Below are 16,329 nucleotides of genomic sequence, written 5' to 3' on the forward strand. Positions count from 1 at the left end.
ACTGATTACTTCTAAAAACTCCTGGGGCCTCATGTATAAACGGTGCGTACGCACAGAAATGTTGCATAAGAACATTTCCACGTTCAAATTGCGATGTATAAAACCTAAACTTGGTGTAAAGCCACGCACATTTCCATAGTACCCTGTTGTACGCAAGTTTTCCGCTCGGTTTGGCAGACTGGTGGCACCCAGCATCAAAGCAGTACTACTGTTCCTGTGTGATTATCCTTTCTTTTCCTGACGCGGCTTTATAAATACACTTAAATTAACTGCATATTGTTTGTTAGTTTAATGCATCTGATTGTAATTAACCAGTAACAATATAATGGTCCACGGAATGGGCGAACTATTCTAAATACCATAGTTGCTTTAACGTTGTTACTCTCATTGCACTTTCTTCTTCTTCTTTCAGCTGCTCCCGTTAGGGGTTGCCACCAAGGATCATCTTTTTCCATATTACTCTCACTCCACCACTCGGAGCAGCTGACCGAAAAGAGAATTATCGGTATACAGCATCAAGCACACGCTGCCTCAGCCATGCTTCCTGTTTGAACTGCTTCTCATATGATAAACGCTTCAAACCTTTCCTGTACAGACCTCGCGGTTCAGAAAGAGTTTCATCCCAAGAACTCTAAACGCACTCAATCAGTCCATCAACTGCTCCTTGTAGAACTGTTAGTACTTATTAGTACAGTTACCTCACCATAAACTTGCAGTACAGTTATAATATTACACAACCTGAGCCACTTTATAAAGCGCGTATTTACATATGGTGATATCATTTTTAAGATGAAATGCAGCAAAATATGTTTATTATATTATACAGATAAAACTTTAACTTCATAATCTATATTGTTAATAATTAAAGGACATGGTGTTGCTACGCTAGAAAGGATCTGGCGCTCCGCTCGCACTGTATGCTTCACTGGGACTGGCATGAAGGATAGAATAATTAAACATGTACTACGAAGATATTTCAGTGTTCCTTAAAAGTTTTGAAGAATCGGCATTATAAGCTAACAGATGGCTTAACGTCCATTACAGAGCTGATTGTGTGGCGATCGGTTACTTGGAGAAAGAAAAGTAAGGACAGGAATTGGAGGTTAGTACATTTAAAAAGAGACAGTACTGCAGGGGCGGCCTTAAGCATGTGAAACTGTGCACCTGCACAGGGCCGCCAAATCCCAGGTGCCGCCACACCAATATATATTGAATATAAAACAGAAAGAGAAATTAACGGCACAGCTAAAAACGCAGTGGCAAATTTCGGAAAAAGTTAAATGCCTGTGTAATGAGCAGGAGGCGGCTTTGCGGTGTTTGCAACGGATGTGGCCATCCGCCATGCATAAGATACCATATAGACATTGGCGGGGAAGGGGCCACCGATTCTTTTTCTGCCCAGGGCCACCACTAGCCTAGAGCCGCCTCTGAGTACTGCTGCAATAAATGATTTCTTCGAAAGTCGCGCACAATCATTACGCCACATGTTCACATGTTTAATAACTTGCTTTAACTCCTATCATCATGAAAATGATATCATGTATACGTCTTAGTATTTTATTTATTCAGAGAGCTGTAATATCACGAATGTAATGGATTCTGTGTCCTATCAGAGGTAGAGAAAGCTGGTTTAAGAAGCACGTAGTGATTCACTCGCATAGAAGAACACATACAAAACAGCATATATGTGCTACTTTACTTACGATGTGATTTGAGAAACTAGTTAATTAAACGATTTTAAGATGAAGTTTATGATGTTCTACTTTAATGACAAAATAAACTATGTGATTAAAGTGGACATTTCTAGATTGAAGTTGACATTTCATGCTTTTTCCCCCACTGTTTACTTTTTTTTTCTCTGTGCCCTAATAAGGTTTCGGTGGGCTACAACTTGCCTTTTCATGTTGACTTTGATATCTGACAACTTCTTTTTTATTTCGGGCACTGTGCAACTTTGTGAACTTGAGCTTTCGAGTTTCTCCGACAGGCTATGTCAGTCGATCAACTTCCTTTTGTTGTTTAAATCAACAAATAGTAAGTTTTTTTTGCCTTCTCTTGGTATTCGCTGAAATTCTTCCAGTTTCCCTCTTGCTTTTGTCATTGTCTTTTCACAGAAGGCTGAGCTTAAGGGCTATTTATATTGATTTGCATATTCAAAGAGACATAATTCTGGGAGTTGTTGGGGTGGGACAGCATGCGCATGCACGAGCGTTACTTTTCACGCTGACCGGGATTTATGTAGCGGAAGAACACGGAAGTTGGCGAACGCACATATTCCTACATCTGGATTTTTCTGTGCGTAAGCACATTTCGGCTTTTGTGCTTACGTCATGTTATAGTGCGAATTCTACACACGGCATTATGCATGAGGCCCCTGCTCTTGTGTGCCTCTATTTGCAAGGTTATCTCAGTTAATATTTGGGTAATTAAAGTCACCCATGACTGTAATACAGTATCCCCTTATAAACTTGCCTTTTTAATATTACTAAAAAGATGTGTGTTGAAATTACTGTCTGCATTGGGTGGTCTATAACACACTCCTAAAATAAGGCCTCTTTCGCTAATACTTTACATAGAATAGTTTGACTGTTTTTAAACTAGTTGGTCTATCTGATATGCTCTATATAGGGCTGATTGAAAACTGTAAAATGTGTGAACGCTGGCCTGGACACACACAGACGGACAACATAGTTCCACCCAACACACGTTTATTTTCACAATATTTACAATTAGTGCACTCACAAACCCCAGTGCCCCCAGCACCGATTCCCCCAATGTCCAGGCCACACAGTCCTGTACCTCTCTTTCTCCTGGCCGCCTCCAGTCCTCACTCCAGCTCCATCCTCTTCCACCCGACTTCCGCTACGACTGCTGGGAGGCGGCCCCTTTTATGGGAACCTGGATGGGCTCCAGCTGCTTCCCGGCACTCCTCCGCAGACACGCCCTTGTGTGGCGGAAGTGCGGCTGCACACCGGAAGCCATCCGGGTGTCCCCTGTTGTCTTCCCCCCAGCACTTCCTGGTGTGGCGGAAGTGCTGGGCTCCAGGGCTGTTCAGGCAGCGGGGCACCGACCGCCTGGCGGTGGCCACGGGCCCCTACAGGGCTGGGCTTCCATGCCCCTTACCCGAGGCCACCAACATAACCAGGGCGGACACCCCCTCGTGGTCTGGTGGAGGTACAGGCCCTCCTCCGGTCCTCCTGGGCGTCTCGGCCGGGCTCCTGCCTCGGCCGGATGTGGCAGATGATGGTCTGGAAGTGGGGCGCCGCCTGGCGGTGACCACGGGCCCCTACAGGGCTGGGCTTCCATGCCCTCTACCCGAGGCCACCTGCGTAACTAGGACGGATGCCCCCTCGCGGTCTGGAGGAGGTACAAGCCCTCCTCTGGTCCTCCTGGGCGTCCCACAAATGTTTATTGTACTTTTTTATTTGCAGAATTTTCATTACTTTTGTCTTAGTAAAAATAGGTTTAACTTTTTCCTAATGAAAAGGTTTTAACAAAGAAGCAGATCATGTGAAACCAAATGGTTGTATATGTCATTCACCAATTTAACTAGGGATCAAATACTTAGACACCAAGAAAACCAAACAAACTGCCAGTCATCAAAATAAAGTCTAACACTCTAAAGGTGAGAATTCCAGGGGCCTCATGTATAACGACGTGCGTAGAACTCGCACTATAACATGGTGTAAGCACAAAAGCCGAAATGTATTTACGCACAGAAAAATCCAGATGCAGGAATCTGTGCGTACTCCAACTTCCACGTTCTTCCCTTACATAAATCCCGATCAGCGTGAAAACTAACGCTCGTGCACGTGCATTATGTAATGCCCCAAATCCTCCCAGAATTACGCCTATTTGAATATGCAAATCAATATAAATCGCCCTTAAGCGCAGCCTTCTGTGAAAAGACAATGGGAAAAGAACGGGAAAATATACGAATTTCAGCGAATACCAAGTGGAGGCAAAGGAAAAACATACTATTTGTTCAAATAAACTGTGGTATAATCAACAAAATGAAGTTGATCGAGTGACATAGCGTGTTGGAGAAACTTGAAAGCTCACATTCACAAAATCGCACAGTGCCGGAAATAAAAAAGAAGTCACATATCAAAGTTGCCGTGAAAAGAAGAGTTGTAAGCCCACTGTCTGAGTATCATATGAAAGTTTATTAGGGTACAGAGAAAAAAGGCACACGGTGGGGAAAAAGCACGAAATGTCAACTTCAATCTCGACATTTCCACTTTAATCACGTAGTTTATTTTGTCATTTAGTAGAACATTATAAACTTCATCTTAAAATCGGGGCAGCACGGTGGCGCAGTGGTAGCGCTGCTGCCTCACAGTTAGGAGACCCAGGTTCGCTTCCCGGGTCCTCCCTGCGTGGAGTTTGCATGTTCTCCCCGTGTCTGCGTGGGTTTCCTCCGGGCGCTCCGATTGAGTCCAAAGACATGCAGGTTAGGTGGATTGATGATTCTAAATTGGCCCTAGTGTGTGCTTGGTGTGTTTGTGTGTGTCCTGCGGTGGGTTGGTGCCCTGCCCAGGATTGGTTCCTGCCCTGTGTTGGCTGGGTTTGGCTCCAGCGGACCCCCGTGACCCTGTGTTCGGATTCAGTGGGTTAGGAAATGGATGGATGGATCTTAAAATCGTTTAATTAACCAGTTTCTCAAATCACATCGTAATTAAAGTAGCACGTTAAATGTTTTGTTTTGTATTTGATCTTCTACTCGTATGTGCTCTATGTGTGTGAATCACTACTTGCTTCTTAAACTGGCTCTCTTCCTCCAACTGGACACAGAGTCCATTACATTCGTGATATTACAGCTCTCTGAATAACTAAAATACTGAGATGTATACATGATGTCATTTTCATGATGATAGGAGCTAAAGCACATTATTAACATGTGTTTCACTTCGATGAAATAATTTATTGCAGCAGTACTCAGGGGCGGCACTAGGCTTGTGGTGGCACTGGGCAGAGGAAGAATCGGTGGCTCCTTCGTCGGCCAATGTCAGTAAGGTAGCTTATCACGGTGGATGGCCACGTCCATTGCGGACACTGCACAGCAGCCTCGTGCTCATGACAAGCATTTATCTTTTGTCGAAATTTGTCGCTGCGTTTTTAGCTGTGTTGTTATTTTCTTTCTGTTTTATATTCAATATATATTGGCGTGGCCGCCCAAGAGTCCTTGCTTTTCTTTCCACAAGTAACCGATCGCCATACAATCAGCTCTGTAATAGACGTTAAGCCATCTGTAAGCTTAGCGCCGATTCTTCAAAACGTTTAAAGAACATTGAAATATCTTCGTAGTACATGTTTAACTATTCTATTCTTCACGACACTCCCAGTGAAGAATATAGATTATTTAAATGAAGTTACAGTTTTATGTGTATAATTTAACAAACATATTTTGCTGTATTGCACCTTAAAAATGATATCTTCATCATATGTAAATACGCGCTTTATAAAGTGGCCCAGGTTGTGAGATATTATAACTGTAGTGCAAGTTTACAGTGGGGTGATTGTACTTAGAAGTACAAACCGTTCTACAAGGAGCAATTGATTGAGTGCATTTAAAGTTCTTGGGATTAAACTGTTTCTGAACCGCGAGGTCTGTACAGGAAAGGCTTTAAAACATTTTGCAGTGGCTGAGACAGCGTGTCCTTAAAGCTGTATACCGATAATTCTCTTTCCAATCAGCTGCTGCTGTGATTCACACTCAGATACAGTGATATAAATACTCCGAGTCGTGCAGTGAGAGTAATATAGAAAAAGATGATCCACTGTGGCAACTCCTAACGGGAGGAGCTGAAAGAAGAAGAAGAAGAAGAAGTAGAAGAAGAAGAAGGAGAAGTGAGAGTAACAACGCTAAAGCAGTTATGGTATTTGGAATACTATGGCTGTTCCCTGGAGCATTATATTGTTATGAGTTAATTACAATCAGATGCATTACACTAATAAACAATATGCGGTTAGTTTCTGTGTATTTATAAAGCTGCGTCATGAAAATAATGAGTAATAACACAAGAACAGTACCGTTGCTTTGACGCTGGGTGCCGCCAGTTTGCAAAACCGAGCAGAGAACTTGCGTACGACAAGGCATGAGGTACCGTGGAAAAGTGCGTGGCTTTACGCCAAGTGTAGGTTTTATACATCACGATTTGAACGTGGAAAAGTTCTTACGCAACATTTCTGTGCGTACGCACCGTTTATTCATGAGGCCCCAGGTCTGTCATACTACTGTGTCACAATCTCAAGAGGGCTCAATCAACTTAGAAAAAAGTTTCACCATTGATGATCAGTCTGCAGATGTCTATAAAACTTTTATCAAAATATCTACTCTAGTGTAAGTCAACCATCAAATGGACACAATTTAAGACCACAGTGACTATACCTCTATGTAAATATCTTTCCAAACCCTTCCACAGATCAACAAGAGAACTCATACTGAATGTCCAAAAGATGCCCAGGGCACATCCTAAGTGTTATGAATGACATCTTTACATATATAACAGCTCAAGATCAAGATGGAATGAAAATGATTTTACAACATCCCCTCTTTTCACTGTATAATATCCCTGATAATATCCCATACCTCATTCCAAACTAACCCCCAGCTCCTAATGTCTTTTTTTTACTGATGTCCTTCACATACATAATTTGCTTGTTCAGTCTTTCATGCTCCCAACAAAACAACTCTGACTCTTTCATTCCATCAATTGTCCGTCTCCTCAGGCTACACAACATTTAACTTACCATTATGTACATCCAGGCAGCGTAGAAAACTGATCAACCTTGCTAATAGGATGTTAGATTGTACAATGTACGAAGTGTAAGTCAAGGAAGGTTATGGTTAAGCTTTATAATACACTAGTGAGAGTACTATGTACAGTTTTGGTCTCAGAGCTACAAAAGGAGTGCAACTAGGTTGATTTCAGGACTGAGAGGTTTAAAATATCAGGGGGGATAGAGGGAGTTGGACCTTGTCAGTTTAAGTAAAAGGAGATTAAAAGGTAACCTGATTATAATATTGAAAATTATGAAGGAAATTAGTACAATGGAGTTGTTTAAATCAACAAATAGTAATGAAGTTACTTTAAATTAAGTTCTATAACAAGGACATGTGGACACAGTTAGAAATGTATCTGTAAATGTCGTATACATGTTATTTATTTATAAACCACTTTAAAAGCAACATCAAATCTGACCAAAGTGCTGTACAACAAAATCCAACAAATAAGACACACAATAACCAAAAGGATAAATGAAACAGAAACATATAAGAGTTGAAGAAATTCATGATAAAAAAAGTACACAGATAGTCAACTAAGGTCCCAGTCAACATCTCACACTGAGTCAAAGGCCAGGGAGTAAAAGTGTGTTTTTAAATAAGATTTAAAGACAGCAAGGGAAGGAGCCTGCCTAACGTGCAATGGCAAATTGTTCTAGAGTTTTGGAGTTGCGACTGAAAAAGCCTGATCACCTCTAAGTTTGCATCTTGTCTTAGAAACAAGTTATAGCATCTGGTCTACTGACATGAGAGAGAGAGACGGTACATATGGGGGCAGCAGATCCGACAAATAAAATGGGGCACAACCATTAAAGGATTTAAAAACAAATACAAGAATCTTGAAATGGATTTGAAAATGAACAAATTTGGCGTAATGTGCTCATGCTTGCATGTACCAGTTAAAAATCGAGCAGTGGCATTTTGCACCAGCTGTAGGCGAGCAATGGATGCCTGGCTAATTCCAAAAAGAAGCACAATGTAGTAATCTAGACAAGAGGTTATAAAAGCACGTATCACTGTTTCAAGGTTGCGTTTAGACAAAACAGGCTTAATTTTTCACAGCAACCCGAAAATGGAAAAATATGTTAAGAATAGATGCTATGACACTGCTGAGATCTAAGTCTTAAACATATCTCTCCACTGAATGCTCATATTTGATACTGTTCTGTTCATTGTGATCTCGTAATGGGCTCACAAAGTGGACAGAAGAAGGCAGACAGATAGGGTTAACATTGACCCAGACCCTCCAGTCTTCACCATGGAGGGAATGCTGATTAATGTTAATTCCCCTTTAACTCTGTAATGGGTTTACATGTAGTTTACATGTAGTTATGGATATCCTTGCTAATGTCATATCTTTAAGCCTATAAAATGTTCATACATTGTTCACAAATCTATTTAACTGACATTCAATTGCATCTCAAAACTCCTGCCACCACAAACTAGAGAAGAACTATCTTACTCATATTTAAACCTGCTGGTCCCAAACATGGCAACTAGAGAACCAATTTTTACAGTCTACTGAAGGCCTAGGGGTTTATAAATAGGTCACACACAAGTGAGAGGGAGATGGAGACAAAACACAAAAAAGTTAAACCAGCTAAAAAAAAAAACAGACTCCATTTATGGTCAGAAATATGGAGATGGTGTGACAGATTGGGGGCGCTATCGCTCCCTTGAACCCTCAGACTTGACTCCAGACACCAGATAAAAGTCCAAATGTTGACTTTATTAATACACAACAGTGCACAAAGCACCCTCCTCTCCACAATACTCATTCAATACTTCACAAAAATCAATAATAAACTCTCCACCACTCCCAGACGCGTTGCCACCCTTCCATCCAGCTCAGCTCAACTCTGGGATCTCCCACAGTCCTTTTTATAGTCCGTGACCTGGACGTGCTTCTGAACCCTCAATCCATGTGACTTCCGGGTCAGATCAAAACTCTTCTTTTCTTCGTCAGCCCGGAAGCACTTTATTTCTTCCGTCCTCGTGACCTGTATGTACTTCCGGGCTATATGAAAAACAAACATCTCTGTGTCTCCTTGCAGCATCCCCTGGCAGCCCTGACGTTATCCAGCTGGGCTGTGTATTAAAACTTCATAGTCCATGATGCCCTGCTTGAATTCGGGGCCTCTCCACATTGCAGGGATGGCTCCATCTGGCGGCATGGGAGTATTGGCCGGGATGACTGGCTGGCCACAGACCACAATGGTTACACACAAAACTAAAGCAAGGCAGGAGGACAACACTAACTTAGCTATCTAGCTAAACAACGTTTACATAGCTAGACATACACTATGCATATTTATCACCCGGATGGCTAGCTTACAATAATTAAATTTCTTTTAACAAGCAACAATAAAAAAATAATAATAAAGCCAGACTATCCAACCCTAACTCTCCATACTTTGCTCTGTTAAACCCAAATCCTTCTCCTCTCACACTCTGCTGCCCATAAAACCCAAATAAGCTTTTCAACTCAATACAGTGCATCCGGAAAATATTCACAGCACATCACTTTTTCCACATTTTGTTTTGTTACAGCCTTATTCCAAAATGGATTAAATTCATTTTTTTCCCTCAGAATTCTACACACAACACCCCATAATGACAACATGAAAAAAGTTTACTTGAGGTTTTTGCAAATTTATTAAAAATAAAAAAACTGAGAAAGCACATGTACATAAGTATTCACAGCCTTTGCCATGAACCTCAACATTGAGCTCAGGTGCATCCTGTTTCCACTGATCATCCTTGAGATGTTTCTGCAGCTTAATTGGAGTCCACCTGTGGTAAATTCAGTTAATTGGACATGATTTGGAAAGACACAAACCAAGCATGAAGTCAAAGGAATTGTCTGTAGACCTCTGAGACAGGATTGTCTCGAGGCACAAATCTGAGAAAGTTACAGAAAAATTTCTGCTGCTTTGAAGGTCCCAATGAGCACAGTGGCCTCCATCTTCTGTAAGTGGAAGAAGTTCGAAAGGACTCTTCCTAGAGCTAAACTGAGCAATCAGGGGAGAAGGGGCTTAGTCAGAGAGGTGACCAAGAACCTGATCGTCACTCTGTCAGAGCTCCAGAGGTCCTCTGTGGAGAGAGGAGAACCTTCCAGAAGGACAACCATCTCTGCAGCAATCCATCAATCAGGACTGTATAGTAGAGTGGCCAGATGGAAGCCACTCCTTAGTAAAAGGCACATGGCAGCCCGCCTGGAGTTTTCCAAAAGGCACCTGAAGGACTCTCAGACCATGAGAAACAAAGTTCTCTGGTCTGATGAGACAAAGATTGAACTCTTTGGTGTGAATGACAGGCGTCACGTTTGGAGGAAACCAGGCACCGCTCATCACTAGGCCAATACCATCCCTACAGTGAAGCATGGTGGTGGCAGCATCATGCTGTGGGGATGTTTTTCAGCGGCAGGAACTGGGAGACTAGTCAGGATAAAGGGAAAGATGACTGCAGCAATGTACAGACATTCTGGATGAAAACCTGCTCCAGAGCGCTCTTGACCTCAGACTCGGGCGATGGTTCATCTTTCATCAGGACAACGACCCTAAGCACATAGCCAAGATATCAAAGGAGTGGTTTCAGGACAACTCTGCGAATGTCCTTGAGTGCCCAGCCAGAGCCCAGACTTGAATCCGATTGAACATCTCTGGAGTGATCTTAAAATGGCTGTGCACTGATGCTTCCCATCCAACCTGATGGAGCTTGAGAGGTGCTGCAAAGAGGAATGGGCGAAACTGGCCAAGGATAGGTGTGCCAAGCTTGTGGCATCATATTCAAAAAGACTTGAGGCTGTAATTTTTGCCAAAGGTGCATCGACAAAGTATTTGAGCAAAGGCTGTGAATACTTATGTACATGTGATTTCTCAGTTTTTTTATTTTTAATAAATTTGCCTCAAGTAAACTTTTTTCACTATGTCATTATGGTGTTGTGTGTAGAATTCTGAGGAAAAAAATGAATTTAATCCATTTTGGAATAAGGCTGTAACATAACAAAATGTGGAAAAAGTAATGCGCTATGAATACGTTCCGGATGCACTGTAGGTGGGTAATTAGGGCAGAACTCAATTAAGTAATCTGCACCAGGTTAAAGAAAACAAGCTTAGTTTACCAAATAGATCTAGAGTAGGTCATAACACCAATGCAAACATAAGACAAGCCTGCAGGTCAGACAGACACAGACAGAGCAATCTAATTGCATACATTCCTCCATCAATCCTTCCTCACTTTATCTATTCATCATCTCTTTCCATTATGCCTGTCTTCATTTTTGAACTAGCTTTATGCAGTTCAAGATCATGGATGGCAGTGCCTAGTATTATTCTGTAAGCTGACAAAATTACTTTGGTCTGTGGGAGGACCTCAGAATTATTGTAGAGATCTGTAATATCTGTAGGCATGCCCTTCAAAGAAATTATCTAGTCAATACACTTTCTATGAGCTGGTTACAATCCATGCCAATGCAATGCTAAATTCCTCTTCCATACATCCTCGGTCAAAAAAAAAAAAAAAAAGCAATCAAAATTCAGAGCACAAGTGGATAATCAAGACTGCTGGTGCCATTGTTGGCACAGATGCCAGCACTCAGAGATGTCCTGCCTTGACAAGACTGAACACATAGTGATTACATCTGGAAAATATTAATACTTCACCAACTTCAAAGACCTCTATAATCAACAGAGGCAAATAGGCTGAGTTGAGTTCTCTGCTCAAGGTGAGGCCTGATTAGTTTAAAGATGCACACTGCATGTTGGAATGCCCTGTTCCTAAATTACAGTCCGTTAGTGTGTCATTAATAGTAAGCATTGCGGATGTTGGCCCATTACACTTCTGTATATATGGCACTCCTTAATCTGACCATACTGCAAGTGCGATATAAAAATGTCTCAGCTAACCTGTTCTCTGTATATGGCACTCCTTAATCTGACCGTATTGCATGTGAGATATAAAAATGTCTCAGCTAACCTGTATGTGTAACCTTTTCAGGAGATGTGACTTTTAAAACGGTAAAATGGGCTCCAGGAAGCTCCAGAATTGGAAATCCCTACTGCATGACATAATTGCGTATGACACTTCAGTATGCTGGGTGGGAACAGTGGACAAACCTTAAATGTTCTACTGCTCGTCTCCTTTCTAGCCATCCAAACCCAAATAACTGGACCTGGCCATACCATAACAGGCGTGCGCATTTGCACCTTGCATGGCAGGCCTCACCCTGCAAGCGTAAAGACTGTAAATCATGCAGCCGGAAGTCACAGCCTTCTGTCTTATACAATGCCACTTTCTCGCTATCTGTTTCCCCTAATTCAGTCCCAATGCACAATCACCTATTCTGGTTTGCTGAGTCTCCCCAACTCCAAGAAATTGTTTCAAGGCAAGTTCCCCCGACTTCATCTAAAAGGCACAAATTAGAACTGAGACGGCGGTAGAGTCGACAAGCAGATCTTACCTTGGTAGATGGAGCACTGACGCAAATGTGCAACATCACAACTCACTTCCTCTGCTGGCCTCCCCCTCCGCCTGCTGCCTCTCCCTGTTCCTCTGCAGGCACACACTGAGCACGGCCTCTTTGCACGCTGTCATGTGTGTCACAGGGATTACGAAAAGCAGCAGTCTTACTCAACTGATGCAGTTTGACTCTAGTTTGACAGATTCTTTTTTCAGTGGCTTCAGTCCGAGCCACCTGGGCACACTCTGCACATACAGTATGAGAGATCTGGCCTCCTTTCCAGGATTGGTACCTAACTTGTACTTTGACTCTGTTCTCTATACTGTCTCATTGAAGAATTTCTATAAACAAGAGCTGAAGATTGTGGAGGGGTGCATCTCAGGTGGAGGAAGAGGAGCAAAGTCAGGAGGGTTCTCCATTTCTGCCAGAAGGTAGCAACTTCAAAAAGGTGACTGCTTTGATATTGTCATACTGGAAAGAGCTAGGATGTTTGCTTAAACCATTTAAACCCAGAAGTAGGTGGAGGGAACAGTAGTTGGCCTTCAACCAGAAAGGAGAAAACACCTTAGGGCTTCAGACACATAAAGAACAGCGATACTAAACTGAGAAAAATAATAATTGTTTGCTATGCAGTGCAGTGGAGATTCAGCAGCCTCCATTTACAAATGTAGCCAGCATTAAATTCTGCTGAAGACTATCAAATTAAGAAAAATGTTCACGTACAGTGGAGCTGAAAAGTTCCTCATTGATCATATAAAATAGCATCAATCTCAAAACATACTTTTTTAGATTAATGACTGTCCATTTTTATGTGAACTGTGATGGACTAGTGCCATGTTTATATGCAGGCATCAGCTGGCTCAACTCAAGTCACATAACCAAAATGCAGCACCATCTTGTGGCCAGTGCTTACCAGGACTCACTCAGTAATTTCTCAAAACATAGAGCGCCAACTTTGTCGTCCATTTTGTGCAATCATTTCTTCCTTTTGATTAAACACTGAGTTATATTGAAATACAAAGATCTGAATTGGGGTTTTTAAAATAAATAACCATGTCCTTTTGGCACACATTGCCATTTTATGGTTGGAAATCAAATGTGATGTAAACAAAAGAGGAAAGAAAATTATTCAGTATATGAAAATGATGGTAGAGAACCACAATGGAGAAACATTATAGATTTCAGTTGAACTCAGATTTAATATAAATTAAAGGCACAATCAGATGCATATACTGTATCTATCTATGATAGATAGATAGATAGATAGATAGATAGATAGATAGATAGATAGATAGATAGATAGATAGATGTGAATAATAAAAAATATGCAAAATATAAACACACATTCATAGAAAATTTATAATGAAAAATGTAAAAGTATTAAACAGCATTTCAATCATTGCACCCCAGTTAGAAGCTCATTTTGCCCTCATAACATTCCAAATTCATTAAAGAATGGATTCAACAAGGTTCTAGAAAATGAGAACCTAAGTGATTTGATAAATGAGTGGAGGCCATTCAGTCCGTCAAGCTAATTTCTTTAGCTAATAGCTAAGCTGTTCCATATATCATTCCAACACTTTTTAAAGACTGTGAAGGTTTCTGCTTCACCTACATGATAATGCAGTTTGTTCTAGATTAACACAACGCTTTGAATAAAGAATAAAGAAGTGCTTTCTGGCTTCAGTCCTAAATGCACTTGCACTTAATTTCCACTCGTGTCCTTGAGTAGGCGATTCATCTTTAAGTTGAAAAACTTCTTCTTCATCTACATTTTTGATTCCTTCGAAAATTTTAAACCTTTTTTACTAACTTCACAGTTTCTGCAGAATTTTTGGCCACACCCTTGTGCTGTGCACTTCCCATTCCACCTCATCCCAAGGGGCACTATATTGGGTTGAGCTGTAGAACTGTGCAGGTCATTGGAGTAACCTGAAGCTACTATCATATTTGTGGAATCGCCTTTAGAGTGTGCATGCTTTCTAACATGACACGTTATTTTGCTGACACAGATGGTCAGCAACCAAGCTAGGGAGTGTGGTAGCATTCAAATGACGTTCATTTGGTATTAAGAGGCCTAACGTGTGCACAGAAACATTCCACACACTATTATGCTGCCACTAATAGTCTACACCGTTGACTAAAACAATAGATTGGATGAAAGGATTCATGCTCTTTACACCAAAGCTTCACCCTACTTTTGTTGCAGAAGTCAAGATTTATCCTGTCTTTAGTTTTCTGTTCTGTTCTGAAAAAGTGGACCTGAACACAGTCTTCTGCTGCTGTAAACCATCTACTTCATCATACTTCATCTACTTCATGGTCAACCTTGTTGTACATTTAGAGATAGCCCTTCTGAAAACCAGTTTGTTAATAACTCCCAGGAAGATACCTAGAAGCACCATGGCTGGCACATATAATCACACTGCAGTCAAAGTCACTTGGATCACTTCTTTCTTCTATTGTAACATTTGGTCAAACAACCCTTAAACCAATGTCTCAATGCAGGATATATTGAGTTATAGCCAAGTTATTGGCCGTTTGGAGGAGCAGGTGATTTGCAGCTTTAATAAAGTGGCCGCTGTGGCATTTCCTAATACCACATTTATCTTGTGCAGCTCTCAGTCTTTCAGCAGCCTACACAATGCAAAATTGAGCTGTGGATATTAAGCCTTTATATGTTTTAGTAAATTCTAATAAGAATATTGTACATTATCACATTTTTTAGACACTGAATTTGTTTATATAAAAAAAAATGTGATTATAGTGTAGTAATTATTTTTCAATAGTAACAAAGGTGAGATGCAGGGCTCCCTAACAAATGTGTTTTCAAGCTTCTCATTATATTTATATAATTCTTCTGGGAAGCTGAAACTAAATTTATAAAATTGAACAAGCTATCAAAACTCAGCTCTTCCTGTCAGATGGCATTACTGTGTTTACACTTCAGCCAGTGGTGCTGTGCTGCTCATGTGGTAAGCTTCACAATCATGTTCACCATGCAAGGTCTGACAGAGGAGATCGTCTGAAGGCATTTGGAAGCAGCACAGCAGTTCTCAGGGTGTACCTTTGACACTTCCTGTAGTTTTGATTTCATTTATGGCAATGTTTAAAAACTACAAGTGTGTCTGAATTGCTCATTTTGTTTGTTACTTAGAAAAGCAGAAGGATTAAATAAAAAGTGAGGGCAGGGTGCTACACTATAATACAAAAGAGCAGTGCAAGCACACAATGTAACAGTGGCTAAGTGATTACAACATCAAGTGCAGAAAAGAAAACAACATATTAAAGGCAAAACATTGTACAATAGTGAGCCTATTAGTGGGTATTACAGAAGGTCAGCTGGGTCACTAGAGGCCTGTAACCCCAGGCAGCATCATCTTAGAGGACCACAGCATCATCACCATATGACACACCGGTAGAAAGGTCTGGGGAGCTAAGGCTACTCCTCTGAAAAAAAAATCCCCATAACAGAGGACCACAGAACAATGTCCCTTTGCTGCTTCAACAACAAAGCCTATACTGGGCTATAATCCAGCACACCACAGTTAACCAAGTCTCATGCAAATTTTGGAGAAGAAATGCAACAGATGTGAAATTACAACAAACGATGAGGGAGGAACAAGACAACCATCTCACTGGGTGATAAAATGGTCTACCCTGCACTCTTGTTTGCCTCACCTCCAAATCTGAATCTTTGGGTCATTAGTGCCAAGGAGAAAGTGACTTGATGCCAGTCTGCAATCTGAAAACAGTCAGTGTCATAATGAGCAGTTGTGAGACATTACCTGGTGATCCATGGAATTTTGTTAAGTAGCAGAGGTCACGAGTGTCTCCGACATGCTATCCTTACTGCTACCACATCCCCACCAGATTTTGGTTTTTCACACATAGTGTCATGGTACCCTTTTGGAAGCTTAGAATGCTGTACAGGGACCAAAATAAAACTAGAATAAAACTGCATCACTGTGACATAATCTCACACATATCATTCATTCATTTTTAAGGCCACTTCATTTAGTTAATCCAAACGCAGGGTAGCAGGGTGACAGTGTCTATGCCAGAAACCAGTCCTGGTCAG

The 16,329-nt window shown here is 41.3% G+C and overlaps 1 protein-coding gene across 1 annotated transcript in view; it reads right to left on the bottom strand.

Annotated features, from left to right (window-relative positions):
• LOC120518769 overlaps positions 1-12,309 on the bottom strand; it is a 122,178-nt gene extending 109,869 nt beyond the window's left edge. The window contains exon 1 of the mRNA XM_039741723.1: positions 12,249-12,309. The gene's annotated coding sequence lies outside the window, so the exon portion shown is untranslated. The remainder of the gene's footprint in view (positions 1-12,248) is intronic.
• Between the last annotated feature and the right edge of the window lie 4,020 nt (positions 12,310-16,329).

Source organism: Polypterus senegalus, chromosome 18 (genome assembly GCF_016835505.1).
Source record: "Polypterus senegalus isolate Bchr_013 chromosome 18, ASM1683550v1, whole genome shotgun sequence".
NCBI lineage: Eukaryota > Metazoa > Chordata > Cladistia > Polypteriformes > Polypteridae > Polypterus > Polypterus senegalus.